Source organism: Pipistrellus kuhlii, unplaced genomic scaffold (assembly GCF_014108245.1).
Source record: "Pipistrellus kuhlii isolate mPipKuh1 unplaced genomic scaffold, mPipKuh1.p scaffold_m20_p_7, whole genome shotgun sequence".
Classification (NCBI taxonomy): domain Eukaryota; kingdom Metazoa; phylum Chordata; class Mammalia; order Chiroptera; family Vespertilionidae; genus Pipistrellus; species Pipistrellus kuhlii.
The window spans coordinates 74,502,408-74,518,831 of record NW_023425573.1 but is presented as its reverse complement, the minus strand read 5'-3'; the positions used below and the strand labels follow the sequence as shown (position 1 = coordinate 74,518,831).

Below are 16,424 nucleotides of genomic sequence, written 5' to 3'. Positions count from 1 at the left end.
CCTTTCAGTCCGCAGACCGATGCTCTATCCACTGAGCCAAACCGGTTTTGGCAGCAGCATTATTCTTAACTCACACATCCTCCATGTCTTCATCTGTAAAATGGGGACAGCTATACTGACTTTGCTGATAGTTAGTGAGGATTTCTGATGATGTACCTGTAGCATTTAGCACAATGTTTGACCATGCTGGGTAGCTATTATACAATCATTAATGCAATTTATTAAAGCAGAAACCTTGAGGCAAACTCATAACAAAAACAGGGTTCAGACCTTTCTCTGTCCTTACAATAAGGTTACAGAGTTGAGTCTGGCCTGTCTTCATTGACTCCAATATAATTTGTCAGAATTTATCTGTGGTTTCTTTTAACATGGATTGGTGTAATAAGAGACATTTGCCTAGTAGTGAGGCTTCACTGTAATTGTAGTCTATATTTTAACAATAAGATTACTTTTTAAGAAGCTTTAGTTTAAATAAAGACACATAATAGGAATGTCCCTGTGCCCGCCCATCCCTCTGTAAGAACACCTCTCACTTCTACATAGGACCTTCCAACTTGGCCTTTCTATTAGTTTCCTGGGGTTGCTGGAATGAAGTATCATGTACTGAGTGGCGTAAAACAAGAGAAACTTATCATCTTAAAGTTCCAAAAGCTCCAAGTCTCAAACCAAGGCGTCAGCAGAGTTGGTTCCCAGCCTGTCTCCTAGCTTCTGGGGCCCTGGGCATTCCTTGGCTTGTAGACACATCACATCCATCTTCACGTGGCCATCTTCTAGGACACCAGTCATAGTGGGTCCCTCATAGGACTTTACCTTAACTGATTACACCTTCAACATCCACCGTATTTCTAAATGAGGCCCCATTCTGAGGTACTGGGTGGGGACAGCTATACTGACTTTGCTGATATTAACTGTTTCAACTATCTTTTTGTGTGTGTGTGTGTGGATAGAGGGAATGGGACACAATTCAACCCATATCAGCATTCTTCTAAACACTGGAAGCAGATTGGTGTTAAAAACAGTCCTTGTCCTTGGTAGTTTAGCTCAGTGGATAGAGCGTTGGCCTACAGACTGAAGGGTCCAGGTTTAATTCTGGTCAAGAGCATATGTCTGGGTTACAGGCTTAATCCCTAGGAGGCAGCCTATCAGTGAATTTCCCTCATTGTGGATGTTTCTATCTCTCCCTTTCCCTTCTCTGAAATCAATAAAAATATATTTTAAAACAAACCAACAAAAAACCATAGTCTTTACCCTCATGCATTACTGTCTCCTGATGGGGGCAACAGTGAGCAAGAGAATAACAGGAAGTGACATTTCCATTGAGAACAGGAGGATCCACCTTCAGAAAAATCAAGGTTTCCAGCATTGAACTGAAAGAAGACCAGTGTCACTGTTGGGTAGTGATTTGGGGGAGACGGAGTCTGGGTTCAAATCACAGAGATTTGCTGGTCGTGATAAAAGATTGCACTTTAGTTCAGAGGCTGTGGGGGCCTGTGGAGAATCTAAGGAGGGGAGAGATACTTGGATTTATATTTTCAGAAGATCACTCTTGATGCTGTATACCACATTGATAAAGGGGCTGGACAGTAATGGGAAGACCAATTAATTGGGAGCCTTTTACATTATTCAAGAAAGAGACAGAGACTAGGGTGGCAGTAGTAAAGTTGGGGAGAAATGGAAAATTCAAGATACATTTGGGGGAAAGAGCTGATAAGATTTCTGATGGATTAGCTAGAGAGTAAGAGAAAGATATTTAAATATCTTCAAAAACGTTTTTGCTAATTGATTAACTCAGAGGATGGTTGTATAATTACCAAGACTGGGAAATCTGCTTTGTGGTTGAGGTCAGATTTAAACTGCCAAGTTCAGTTTGGGATATGTTAAATGCCTTGTGGTAGTTAGTAAAACAAATCGTAATGTATGAGTTTGAACTGAAAGTTGAGAATTTACTTTATTTATTTGTTTGTTTGTTTATTCCTTACCTGAGGATCTTTTTCCATTTATTTTTCAGAGAGAGTGGAGGAGAGAGAGAAAGACAGAGAGAAATGTTGATGTGAGAGAAACACATTGATTGGTTGCCTCCTGCATGTGCCCCTATTAGGGCCCGGGCTGAGGTGGAGCCTGAAACAGAGGTACGTGCCCTTGACTGGCATTGAACCTGAGACCCTTCAGTCCACAAGCCAAGGCTCTATCCACTGAGCCAAACTGGCGAGGGCTGGGAATGCATTTTAGAGAATGGGTATCACACGTATGGCTATGAGAGATGGGTGTGGAGGTGGAGGTGTGCCTCTCGGGGGAGAGTGTAAGGAGAGAAGCCAGATGTAGTACTGACCTGGGGGAGCACTAATGTTTCAGCATCTAGAAACTTGGGTTCCTCTTGTTTGGGACTCTGCACTCCCTGGATTTGTAAATTTATTTCTTTCACCAGAAAGGGGAAGTTTTCTGTCATTATTTCTTCAAATATGTTTTTAATATCTTGCTCTCTCTCCCTCTCTTATCTCCTGCTGGCACCTCCAGAATGCGAATGTTGGTATGCTTGAAGTTGTCCCAGAGGCTTCTTACATTGTCTACGTATTTTTGGATTTTTGTTTGTTTGTTTGTTTTGCTCTTCTAATTGGGTGTTTTGCTTCCTCATGTTTCAGATCATTGATTTGATTCTTGGACTCCTCTACTGTACTGTTGAATCCCTGTAAAATGTTCTTTATTTCAGTTAGTGTATGCTTAATTTCTGACTGGTCCTTTTTCACATCTTTGACTTTCTCACTAAGATAACATGAAAGTCTCATGAAGGTCCTTGAGTAACCTTATAACCATGGTTTTGAACTCTGTATCCAGTAGTTTGCTTGCTTCCATTTCTTTCATTTGTGACATATCTCTTTGTCTCCTCATTTTGGCTGCTTCCTTGTGTTTGTTTCTATGTATTAGGACTGTGGTCAGCAACCAATGGTGGTCTGTGAGGTCTGAAAGTTTGGCGACAACTGACTTAAGGAAACATTTGGAGCAGTGCTTGACAACCGGTGGTCCATGGTTGACCACTGGTGATCATGAGGTCTGAAAGGTTGGCAACTGCTGTATTAGGAAGAGCCGCTGTAGCTCCTGGAAGTGGAAGAGTGACCTTGGTAGTAGATGTCCTGTAGGTTCCCAGTGGCTCAGCCTCCCCAGTCACCTGAGCTGTATATATATTTTTTATTTTTATTTTTTTTCTGCTCTGATTGGGTGTTTTCTTCTACCTTGTCTTCCAAATCACTGGTTGGATCCTCTGCTTTATCCTGCCTACTGTTTATTCTTGTGTGTTCTTCATTTTAGATATTTTTATTCTTTATTTCTGACTGTTGTTTTTTATAGTTCCTCTGTCGTTTTTTATGTTTACATCCCTTAGGTTAAATTGTCATTGATTTCTCCAATCTTACCCTAAATTTCTTGAGTGTTCTTATAACCATTGTTTTGAACTCTAAACTGGTAAGTTGCTTGCCTCCATTTTGTTTAGTTCTTTTTCTGGAGATTTCTCCTGTTCTTTCATTTGGGGCATGTTTCTTTGTCTTTCCATTTTAGCTGACTATGTGTTTGTTTCTATGTGTTGGGTAGATCTGCTGTGACTTTCAGTGTATGAAGGGTGGCCTTATGTGGTAGGTGTCCTGTAGGACCCCACTGCACAGTCTCCTTGATCATCTGCTCTGGGTGCTTCAGGAATGTCCCTTGTGGGGTTATGTGGGCCCTCCCATTAGAACTGAGTCTTGATTACTGTTGGCCCATTTATATTGGGGTCAATTCTCAGGCTGGCTAATGGTGAGGATTTACATCCCCAACCACAGGTGTGGAAGCTGCTGTACAGGTGCTGACCATTCACTGAATTTGCCTCAGGAGAGTCTGTTGCCTGATAGATCTCTCTTTGGATATTCCAATTGTGAAGCTAATTGGATCCTGCTCTGATGTTGTTTGATGCTGGCCAGTGGGTATGCTGGTTCTGGTGCCTCTTGTGAGGGACTTTAATGCAGATCAATGTCAGATGCTGTCTGTGACTGGCCCTTGTCAACATGTTTGGAGCTATAATGTGATCCACAGTTTGTGGCTTCCTCTGTTGCACTTGGGTTTACACTGGAAGGATTAAACGGCATACCAAGGCTCGCTTTTATCAGCACCGGACCTGGGGGCTGGTCAGCAAAAGTCCCTGGGAACCCCCAGGTCTACTTCCAGATGCCTCTGCCTGCTGGGTACCTAGTAGGCTCAGTCACTGAGGGAACTTCTGGCGGTGCTCAAGTTGCACTCAGTGGTTTTCAGTGAGTTAATGGGTAGGGGTGAGAGGTGTTCTCCAGATCAATAGTCGTTCAGTCTTGGTGCCAGTGCAGGGTCTGAGGCCACTCAGCCAGTGTCCCAGGGTATATTAAGTCTAGCTGCTACCGCTGGGTGCTTGCACACTTTTGTGGTGAGGTGGGGTCTCAGGGAATGAGGCCAGTAGAGTTTAGCAGATCTAAACAGACCAAAATTTGGCTATGTGAAGGAAGTTTCTGCATTCGTTGGGGTGTGAGGGAAAAATTTCCCCCATTCTAGAGCCAACTCAGTCTGTCCCAGATTCTGCCAGGAGCTTGATCTCAACAGGGAGGGGCCATTGGGAGTCAAGAGGGCGAGGTGACTGTAGGTTTGTGGGAAGTTGCCAGGGGTGGCCCCTGTCCCAGAGCCACACAATTCAGATTGTCTGATTCTGCTCAAATCTTGGCACGGTGGAGCCACCAAGAATCAAGAGGATCTGCTGTGAGGGGGAGGTGCCAGTCAAGATTATGGGAAAGTGGGTCTGCCCATACTCTACACCCCAGCCCATGCAGAGTGGATTACCAGGGAGTCCATAGGGTAGGGCCAATGCTCTTCCCCAGGATGATGTCACATGGAGGAGCATGTTCCGCCCAAGAAAGATGGTGTCTGCATGCGGTACAGTGACTCAGCACAGGGGTCCAGGCAGTTGTCCCCTCAACTCTCTCTCCACAGCCACAAACTCCAGTCTGTCTTCACATAACTCTAGTCTACTCTGCCCTCCCTCTGCCAGAGCCAGGGTGAGTGGAGGGAAAGATTTTGTGTGTCGGCCCTTTAAGAGGGTGCCTAGTTTCTAGCGGAGTTCCATCTCTCCCTAGTGGACGGAAACCCCACTGCTTTTCCATCAGGTGTTTCATGGGTGCCTCTTCCAGGCTCTGGTGCTCTGGGTCAGGGAGCCCAGCTTGGGCTTGAGAGCCCATGCTGATCAGGTGTCTCCCCCCCTCCGTACCTACCGCTTTTCCCCCACAGCCCCTGGTTCCCTGCTGAGATATCCCTCAGGATCCTCAGCCGCTGCCTGTGGGAGCAGGGCAAGCCCTTCTTGCACCTCCGCACTTCCTACCAGTCTTGATGTGGCTTCTTCTGTAAAGCCTTGGTTATGAGACTTCTTTTCAGCTAGTCTTCAGTTGGTTGTTCAGGTTGATTGCTCTGTATTTTAGTTGTCCACCTTTTTCTTTTAGTTTCTCCTTTGACTTCCCACTAGGTTTGAGGCTTCAATCCAGGGCAGGAGCATGTACTAGCCATTGCACAGATTCTACCTGGGGCACAAGGAGGAGGCCTGGAGCGATTCTGTCATCCACAACAACCCTGGCCACTGACCTGAATGCATGCAGGGCAAGGTGCTATTACTGCTCCCTTTCATTAAAGTCTGAAGGTTTCTTACCGCCTTTATAATTGGGAGACTCATTGTAGGTAAAACTGCCCTTGGGGCACATTTAAGATAATGATTCAGTTAACCCTCCTAGAAGCTTCCGTGGGCAGTTTTGGAGAGCTTGCCACCAATGGTCTAGTAATTGATCATCTGAGAGCTTGCTTATGGTGTTTTTTGAAACACCTGCAGGTCTAAGATAGAAATAATGGTATTTTTGCGGGGGGAGGAGGTTAAGTCGATACTGGCTTCCACAAATAAATTACAGGCATAGAGGTGTACACGGTGTTCCTGGGGAGGAGTTTCTTTACAATCTACACTGGGCCCTGCGTGCGCGGGGGCACAGGTTGTCCAGGGCCTTCAGTGTGGCCTTCCGTCAGCTGGTAGGCATTAGGGTTTTCACTTGAGTTCACATCATGCATTTACAACTTGGATTTGGAGGAACTGCCTGAGGACAGTCAGTCCAGCCTGTCTGGTTTATCTGTGCTACTGAGTGGCGTTTGTCCCACAGAATGTACAGTAGCTGTGGGGATGGGTAAGAGGTTGGGGTATCAACAGTTGTATTGTATGAGAGCTACCGGAGTTGGGGTACATGTTTCTGATAGACTTGTTGGTAATGGTGATCATGTTGTCATCAGGCCATCTGCCAGAAGTTACCAGATTCAGGCGTCAGTCAGTTAAATTTAAGCTGCTTTCAGCAGTTTGGTGGAGCCTTGCCGCAGTGGTTTGCGTCCTGAGAACTGGCCCAGGCGCAGTTCTGAGAGACAGAGGTCGTTAGTGGCTGGCCCTCCCCATCTCTCTCTCCTGGGTATAAGTTGTTGTCTCCTTACATGTGGAGGTTATTTTTTTTCTCCACCTCTAGAAAAATTTGTGTGCCCATTCCAGTAGCAATAATTTCATTTTTTATTGAATACATTCCTAGTCTCTGAAGAGAATTTTTATAAAGCTTACAGAGACCCATTATGTCCCCCACTTTGGCCTACAGTGTAATCAGGTGATCTAGGATCTTGTAACCAACAAGAGAATTCAGGGAGACGAGACTCCAAGATCTCAAGGGGTGCCTCCAGGCAGGCTGCCTCCCTTTGCTAGAGGCTCCAGTTGGCAAAATCGTCAGAGACTAGTACCTCAAAGGGGTCATTAAGGTGGTGGGACCCAAATGCACCACAGCTTGCTGGACAGCTCTCCATGCAGGCAATCGATTTTGGCACCACTAGGTGCTGCCTTGTGGTGTAGCCAGTATACAGGACCAGTTAGAACATCCAAGAGGGGACCGTATTAATCAGGGTCAACTGGAGAAGCAGGGCAAAATATAAAGCACACACACACCACATAAGGTATTGGCTTACTCCATTGTGAGGGTTGGCTAAGCAATCCTGAAGTCAAAAGGCAGACGGGAAGGGCCGATGAGGAGCAACTGGCCCCACAGACACCAGTTGAAGCCTGTGGTTCCAGGCAGTGGTCAGGAGGGGGCCCAAAGGAAGGGAGAGCCGCTGAGGCCCCCACTGCAGTTTGGAGTCTGTGGGCTCAGGGAAGGCCTAAGTCCTCCCTGAAGGCTAACTGATGAAGTCAGGTCCACCCAGGAAGAGCTCCCTTTTGAGTAATTTAAGGTCAGCTGATTATGGGCTTTAAAGGATGCTACACTCTGCCTGGCCACACCGACAAGTCACAGAGCGTGCAACACTACATGCCAGGCTGCCGCTGCTGATCGGCGGCTGAAGGGCCAGCCAGCTGTTCCTTGATGGCTAGAGGGATTGGGCTTTGTGAATTTACCCACACAATCCCAAGAAACTACTTGGCAACTAGACCCCTGGATTCTGCTGGTGGAGGTGAGATAACAGCACAGACAGGGACCATTGAGATGGAGGTTTCTGACTTGTCAGTGAGCAGGGCATTTCATATATAGGAACCTATATACATCAGAGGGTAGGGGCAATTTCATGAATCCTGACCCACCCACTGGACCCGGATCACTTCCAGATAGGGGACAATCAATCTCCTCTGGCGCAATGGACTGGGAAGTTTATAAATATATAATACATCATTTATACATTGAGACTTGGAAACAAGAATCCTTTGAATCTGCCTCATCCACTCTGTCATGTTAGTTTCCCTTCGTCACTGGGAATCCTGTCCGAAACCCATTAGCTGAACCTGAGTACCCTCTCCCCACACTGGGCAAGGTAGGGTGTGCCTTGGGTGTCTGTACCCACAAACCATAAACGTTTTGAGTTCCTTCCGTCCCTGAAGTTCCCCAACACATTTGGGTGCATAATGCCTGCAGTCTCTTGGGGACGGGGAGACCCTGGCCGCCCGCTCCTAATCACCTTCCTTAAAGCTTCCTGGAGGGTAAGGGAGGTATCGGGAGGTGTAGAGAGGGAGGGCAGCTCTGCACCAGCACGCAAGGCATACTTCCTCTTAGTTTCAAGTGGCCCGGTGGCTATTCACGGCTCAACTGAATTTACTTTTCAGTTACCCGAAGCTTTACAACCTCATTGCTGCCATCATTGTTTCCACTCTGGGGACTCTCAACAGCTACAGCCACAGTGCCTCCCACCTAGGGCTGTGGAGTTCGCTGCCTCATTGAGGAGAGAGAACCACAACCAAATCACCATTGGGCAGCTCGTTTCAATCCTACCTTTTGCTCTAATCCTCTAAAGTAGGGGTGTCGAACTCAATCAGAGAAGGGGCCAAAATCTAAAATCCAGCCTAAATCGCGGGCCGAATAGTTTACTGAACAGTCATAAACTGTCATTGTGATGGAAACTCAGCGGAGTGCAGTGATGACAGCGTGGTGCAGGCCACATTGCAAGGCCTGGCGGGACGGATTTGGCCCGCGGGCCTTGTGTTTGACACATGTGTTCTAAAGGTTAATTAACTCTTACTCCCCCACAGCCCCCACTTGGACAAGAACATTTGCTGCCTGGTTACAGGGAATCATCTCCCTTAAGCTCATGGAATCTTTGTTCTGGAAAGCCATGCCTCTGCCAGCATCCCATGTCAATGAAAACTGTGAAGAGTCCTACTGGTAAGCTGGTCAGCCAGCCTGTCAGTGTCTTGGAGACTGAGGAAAGCATGAAATTCCTGGGTCAGAGACCAAGGACTGTAATACAGCACAGCCAACAGCAGGAGCTTCATGTCTGTGTCATGTCTGCCTCCCCATAAGTCCACAGCTGCAGAACCCCGAGTTTAGGTAATCCAAGAAGACCTGTTCAACCTTAACCCAGGGAGAGATACCTCGTTTTTATTATACTGGACAGTAAACAAATCTGCCCTCCACTCAGGAGGGAGATAATATCTCAGTCTTCGTATGCTGTTTGCTATACAGACATCCTTGAATAGATAGTTCAGAACTAAAGCAGCCAGTGCCTTTGCTTATGAGACATGCAGAAGTGTAAGAGATTTATGAATTGTCTCCCAACACACTGGACAAGAGTTAACATGCCCACTGATGACAGTGGATCAAGAAAAGTAGAATTTGCCGAAGCCGGTTTGGCTCAGTGGTAGAGCATCGGTCTGCGGACTGAAAGGTCCCGGGTTCGATTTCGGTCAAGGGCATGTACATTGGTTGCGGGCACATCCCCGGTGGGGGGGGTGCAGGAGGCAGCTGGTCGATGTTTCTCTCTCATCGATGTTTCTAGCTCTCTATCTCTCTCCCTTCCTCTGTAAAAAAATCAATAAAATATATTAAAAAAAAAGAAAAGTAGAATTTATATTCAGTTACTTTGTTTAAGGAGAAATGTATGTGTGAAATATTCTTTCCAAATGGTTAAGCCTCTAACCCTCTGGAAAATTAAACTGTTCACAACAGTTAGTTCTCTGAGAATCTTACCTCCTTTGAGCAGGGAAAACAAGTTATGATATTGTGTATTTGCCCCAAATTAAAGGTTACATAGGCAGGTATGTGGAATTTTAGGTGATGATTTGTCAGTGGGTGAACAGCAATCATTGACTTATCCTAATATATAAAACCCTGGGTCTGTCACATTGCAGTGACTGGGAGGCTTGACCATTCACCAGGCTGTGTGCGCAGCAGGTGAGCGGGCTGAACTGCTGACCTCTCAGAGAGAGAGGTAGGCGAGGCTGATCAGCAGTGGCAGCAGCTGCTGGCAAGTCCTGGATAGAGGAGCAGGGTGATCAGACCCTGCTTCTCTCTTCCCTCACCAGCAGCCAAGCCTCTCTTCTCTCTCCCAAAGGTCAGCAGTTCAGTCACTTGGCAGCAGCCTGGGGTGGCTGCTGATCAGCCCGCCTCTATGATCAGGTTTAGAGATAGGCCCAGAGATGCTGACTGGCATAGAAACAGACCAATCAGAACCAAATTTGGGTCAACTGTGAGGAGACAATGGCTGCCTAGGAGGTGGAGTTTTGACACTGACTGGCATAGAAACCGACCAGTCAGAACCAAATTGGCCGGCAGAGGAGGGCAGTTGGGGGCAAGATAAGTCTGGCAGGGGAGGGCAGTTGGTTGTGATCAGGCTGGCAGGGGAGCAGTTAGGTGTGAATCAGGCTGGCAGGGGAACAGTTAGAGGGTGATCAGGCTGGCAGGCAGAAGCAGTTAGGGGCAGTCAGGCAGGCAGGCAGGTGAACAGTTAGGATCCAGCAGTCCCAGATTGTGAGAGGGATGTCCCAGATTGGAGAGGGTGTAGGTTGGGCTGAGGGACACCCTCTCCAGTATATGAATTTCATGCACCAGGCCTCTAGTCCTATATAATAAAAGCCTAATATGCTAAGTGTCCAGTTGTCCATTCAATGAATTAAAGCATAATATGCTAATGATATGCTGAGGTCACTTAACTGCTCGCTATGACATGCACTGACTACCAGGGGGCAGACGCTCAGACTGGTAGGTTAGCTTGCTGCTGGGCTCAGGCTGATATGACTGAGCAAGATGGGCTAGACACGCCCTGGAGTCCTCCTGTGGTCCCTCCCCAGCTGGCCAACCTCCCACGTCCCTCCCTGGTTCCAGTCGTGCACCAGTGAGGTCTTAGGCCTGGCCTGCACCCTCTCACAATCTGGGACCCCTTGGGGTATGTCAGAGAATCAGTTTTGGCCCAATTCCGCAGGCCAGGCTCACTGGTGCATGAATTCGTTTATAAAATTAGTTATAACTGACTAGAGGTCCCGTGCACGAAATTTGTGCATGGGGTGGGGGGTTCCCTTAGCCCAGCCTGCACCCTCGCCAATCCGGGACCCCGCTGGGGATGTCCAACTGCCATCCCTCTCTCAATCCAGGACTACTGGCTCCTAACTGCTCACCTGCCTGCCTGCCTGGTTGCCCCTCTCTGCAGGCCTGGTAGCCACCCGGAGCCTGCTGCTCAGTCGTTTGGTTGCTCCTCACTCATCCTCCTGCCGGCCTCGTTGCCCCATGCAGCCTGTTCCGTTGTCCATTCAGTTGCGATGGTCGCTTAGGCTTTTATATATATGTGTAGACTATAATACTTCTTCAGGAAATGCCACTAACAATGTCATTATGCAATAGTTATAGCATAGAAAAGCATTTGTGAGTTGTCAAATTTAGGTAATATTTATTTTGCACATGTGCTATCTAAACACCTAATGCGGAAGGCTTTATTTTTTTAACCTCTCTCAAAATGAGCACACTGCTGAGTTATGAGCTTAAAGACTTTAAAATCATTTGTAAATTAATACATTGAAAATGTCTTTTTCAAAAGGTTTATATTAGTGAAAGATGAATAAACTGAATTTTCTAACATAATAGAAAATTATGTGCTTTGATTTGAATTATATAAATAAATGTTTAGGGGGGGGAAGACCAGAAGGTTATCAAATTTTTAATCCTCACTTGGCCCTTGTCTATAAATGTATACTGAGTTTCATATTTTACTGTATTTTTATTTTTAAATACATTTTTATTCATTTCAGAGAGGTAAGGAGAGGGAGGGAGAGATAGAAACATCAATGATGAGAGAGAATCACTAATTGGCTGTCTCCTGTACACCCCCCACCAGGAATTGAACCATGACCTCCTGGTTCAAAGGTGAATGCTTTACCACTGAGCACACTGGCTGAGCTAATTCTATATTTTAAAAACTAGAGGCCTGATGCATGAAATTCGGGCAAGAGTAGGCCTTCCTTTCTCAGCTGCCAGCACTGGCTTCCCTCCAGCCGCTGACAGGCACCTGGGACCCAGGCTTTCCTCCAGCTACCAGCAGGCACCCGGGCTTCCCTCGCAGCCCGGCTTCATCTGTAAGGACAAGCTTATGACCAATTCCTTTTGGCTATAATTGTGCTGGGAGGGCTTTGCCTTCCAAGCTGGGACTTGTATGTGGCTTTGCCACAAGTTAGTCCGAAGCTTAAACCTGTCCAAACGCTGTAGCTGCTCTCCACAAGTTTGAATTCCATTCTCTTACAAAAAGGTCAAAAGGTTAAAAAGAAGTACTGGAAGTGCATTGGCGGGTTACTCAGTGGTTAGAGCACCAGCCCACAGACAGAAGGGTCTGGGTTTGATTCCTGGTCAAAAGGCATGTCCCTGTTATAGGCCTGATCCTGGCCTGGGTGGGGGTGTCTGCAGGAGGCAACCCATTGATGTGTCTCTCACATTGGTGTTTCTTTCTCTCTCTCCCCACTCCTTCCCTTCCACTTCCTCTAAAAATCAATTGAAAAAAATTTCCTTGTGGTTAACGGGGAAAAAAAGACTTGTTTTTTTGGGGGGAGGGTGGTGGTGAGAATTATAGTTAGTCCTCCGTATTTGCAGTTTCTGAGTTTGTAAATTTGCCTATTTGCTAGCATTGTAATCCCAAAGGCAATACTTAGGATACTTTCCCGGTCACTCCCGGATATGTGCAGCGGGGTGGAGAATTTGCATCAAGGAAGTTCATGCTTCCAGCCGAGGTCAGAGCAGGCGACTTGCTGCCTCCTTCCAGCTCTCACACTATAAACAAGTGTCTGGGCTGTGCTCTGTCAGCGCCATGGTTTCACTGTGTTGTGCTTTTTGTTGGTGATTTGGCTGTTTTAAAAGAGCCCCCATGCACAGTGCTGCAATGCTGACATGCTGTCTAGTGTTTATAGATGCATGAAGGCCGTGTGGGACTCACAAAGAAAATGTGTATTCGATGAGCTTTGGTAAGACTTGACTTAAAATGCTACTTACTGGCTTTGAGTTCTATGTTGGTGAATCAACAATATATGTTAAATAGGGGCCTTTATTCGGAAACACACATAAAATAAGGTGATCTATTGATCGGTGTTGACAGCATTGAGAGAACCTAGGCCTGTGTCTCCTCAGGAGCAGAGGTCAGTACTCAATTCATTCGGCGTTGGGGACGACTTTACATAGACTGTCTCTGCCGGGAATACCCAGAATCAGCGGTAGTACTTTTTGTTTTAGCCGGTAGAGATCAATCTAAAGTCAGTAATCAGTGTGTTGTGAGTATGCATGTTCTGCGCTGCGCTCTGAGCTTTCTGTGCTGCACTGTACCCATTTTTCACCTCTGGAGCCCGGCCCAGCTGGTTTACAGCTGGCTCTCCCCCTGGGAACTTAACGCAGGGAGAAGAACCAGCTTGGGAATGGGAGTTGTTGGGCTGCTGGGGAACTGGGCATGCAGCGTATCTTGGTTTTCCTGGAGTTTGCACCTTCCCCGTTCATCCATTGGAGCCTAAGCCATAAAACCAGCTACTACTGGCCCAGGAGGAGAGGGTGCTGGACCACGCCATTCCTGGCCCTGAGGGTGCAGTTGTGCCTTTTAGGGACCTGAGAGCTCCAGATTAGGGGTTCCTATGTGGTTTTGCTTGTTTCTTTGGTTTTAATATAACTTGGTTTTCTTTGCTTTGTTTTGGATATGACTTATCTTTCATCTTAAACCCACTGGGTAAGATACCAGCCAGAACAGGTTTTTAGGCAGGGAGGTTTAAAGACCTTTATAACCCCTAGGCACTGTTACTTTTCAAAGCCCCACCCTAAATCATATAAAATGTACCCATACTCTATATTAAATTAATATATATATATATAATTATGAATAGAGTTGAATTGCTGTTGAAATGTTATATATTTAATTAAATGTTAATTAAAATTTTTCATATTCTCTGAAATATGGTAGCAATCATACTTGGGTAAAAACTACTGTTTGAATTTTAAACCTGCTATTCTGACTTCGACCTTCACTTACTTGCTTTGTTCATTGCGCAATGAGCTTAGGGAGGATGAGTTCAAGTTCTGGGCAAGGTTATAGGCAGAACTTTCTTTTTCATTAAAGAGCCAGACCTATGTACACTTAGTGGCTATCTCGATGCTGGCCTCGAAAACAATGCTGTTCTATCCAATTAAAAAAAAAATGCACCTGGCATGGTATTGAGACTGTGGATATATCTGGTCTCTGGCCTGCAAGGTCAGACAGCTAAGTTTATCTTCATCATTCTTCAAATGGGCTAAAGCAAACTAGAAAGCAACATTTTACCTAGGAAGAACAGCAGAAAATTCCAAACAACAGTTTGTTGCAGAATGGGGGTTTTCCTTCTCAGAACCTTTAAAAATAACTACCTGCCCCTAAAGCCTCGCAGTCGTGTAGGGTCCACCTGTGTGTGGTACTCTTGCAGCTGCCCTGGCCAGTTCAATAAATTCCTGTTTGCTTTTTTATTAAATTATCAGCCTCCGGTGGTCTTATTTTGAACCCAGGGTTCGACCCCACAACATTCTGGAGTAATAAGGTATCCCCATCCCATCTTAGACATTTCACGGCCCTGGAAAAAGCTCATAGACCCTATAATGAAGGACAAATATGTCAGCATTTCCTTACTAAAGGAGGAATCAGGCTTTCCTCAACCCTTCACTGCTCTTCAGTTCTCCAGACCTTGCCTCATGCCACACCCGTTTTGGGGTACACAGAAGTAACCACACTGCTCTTTCCCTCAGGGAGCTCACAAGCATTCCGATCAGGTGCTGTAGGCAGATGGGGGAGCTGTTTTGGGGTGGGGGCAAGGAGAGGAGCTTCTGCAAAGGCGTCTTGGAGCAGAGGGTCCCGGCGGCATTGAAGGATGCCGGTGGTAGAGTGGAGGCCAGGGCAGAGGGGGTTTGGAGAAAGGCGGGAGTGGAGCCATGTGGCCTGGAATCAGCACCGTGTGTGGGAAGCCGGAGGCTGCCATGTCATCCCTCTGGAGTGACAGGAGGAAGGTGGCAAATACCATCAGACAGGCAGAGAGGGGCCGTGCGTGCGTGGAGGCCTTTGTGGCGTCTTAGACAAGGTGAGGCTTGTTCTGGGCAAGGGACCTGCTTCTGGGGCCTCTGACGACGGAGTGCTTTCTGGTTTCCCTCAGTGAATATCAGTGTGTAAAGGAGTTTCCGATCCTCTTTATCTTTTACAGTATTTGATAAGTTCTGTATTATTTTCTTTTGTTCAGTAATCTCTTTTTAAAAGAAGTAGAAATAACTTACTTTTAGAAATAACTTTTTTGTTGATGTATAACACATTAGAAAAGTGCAAATATAGGTACACCGGGAAATAGCTTAATTTTAGCCATTCGGAGAGGTATGGAAATAATGATTTTTAAATTTTATCATTCTTTCAGAGCTTTTAAGCTGCAATTCTATAAAGATCTTTTCTTCATCAACTACTTAAAACCTTTAAATACGGTCTGTATAAGAAAGGCATAAATCATTTGATTATTTTCTCATTTCAGTGAAATGAGAAAGTCATTTTCATAAGTGCCCTGTTAGGATCCAGAACAACGAATTGACTTTTATTGTGCTAATCCTCACCCAACGATATTTTCCATTGATTTTTAGAGAGAGTGGAAGAGAGAGAGAAAGACAGAAACGTCAATGTGAGAAAGACGTATCAGTTGGTTGCCTCCCAAATGCTCCCAAACCAGTAATGTGCAAATTGACCATCACTCCAAGACACCAGGTGGCCAAAGATGGCTGCCCCATGTGAACACAAGATGGTTGGCACGGGAGGGCAGTTGTGGGCAGTTGGGGGTTGGGGAGCCAGGCCTGCAGGGGAGGGTAGTTAGGGGTGACCAGGCCTGCAGGGGAGGGCAGTTAGGAGCAATTGGGCCAGCTGGGGAGCAGTTAGGTGTTGATCAGGTTGGCAGTGGAGTGGTTAGGGGGTGATCAGGCTGGCAGGCAGAAGCGTGCCCCTAACCCCTCAGGCAGAGGCAGGCGAGCTGTTGGGAGTCAGGAGTCCTGGATTACAAGAGAGATGTCTGACAGCCCGTTTAGGCCCGATCCCGGTGGGGTCCCAAGTTGGAGAGGGTGAGGCTGGGCTTAGGGACACTCTCCCCCTCTCCATGAATTTCGTGCACCGGGCCTCTAGTTTTTTAATCTTATATCTATCTTTGAGTTTTCTGTTATGTTTCACTGATTTGTGAGCTTAGTCCTGTTTCAGTATCACAGCTTAAATTATTATACCTTAATTATCCTTTACAATTTTTGTTATTTGATTTTGTAGATGTATGAAAATCTTATAAGCTTTGTTATATATTACTGTTATGTTTAACTATTACTTTACAGGGCATACTAATAACTGGTGCTGATGGTCTCGTTTTTCTTTTATGACTTTGCTCATAAGTTCACAAATGTATTCTTTGAAAAAGGGGAATTAGATGTGTAAATTGCCAGCTATAAAATCAGTCATGGGGATGTAAAATACAGCATAGGGAATATAATCAATAATATTATAGTAATTATATCTGGTGCCTGACTTATTGGGAGATAACTTCATAAACTACATAAATGTCCAACCACTCTGCTGTACACTTGAAACAAATATAATACTGAATGTGAACTATAAGAGAAAAAAAT

The 16,424-nt window shown here is 46.0% G+C and overlaps 1 protein-coding gene across 1 annotated transcript in view; it reads left to right on the top strand.

Annotated features, from left to right (window-relative positions):
* Nucleotides 1–16,424, top strand: part of CUNH2orf76 (chromosome unknown C2orf76 homolog) — a 64,687-nt gene that overhangs the window by 9,111 nt on the left and 39,152 nt on the right. The window lies entirely within an intron of this gene.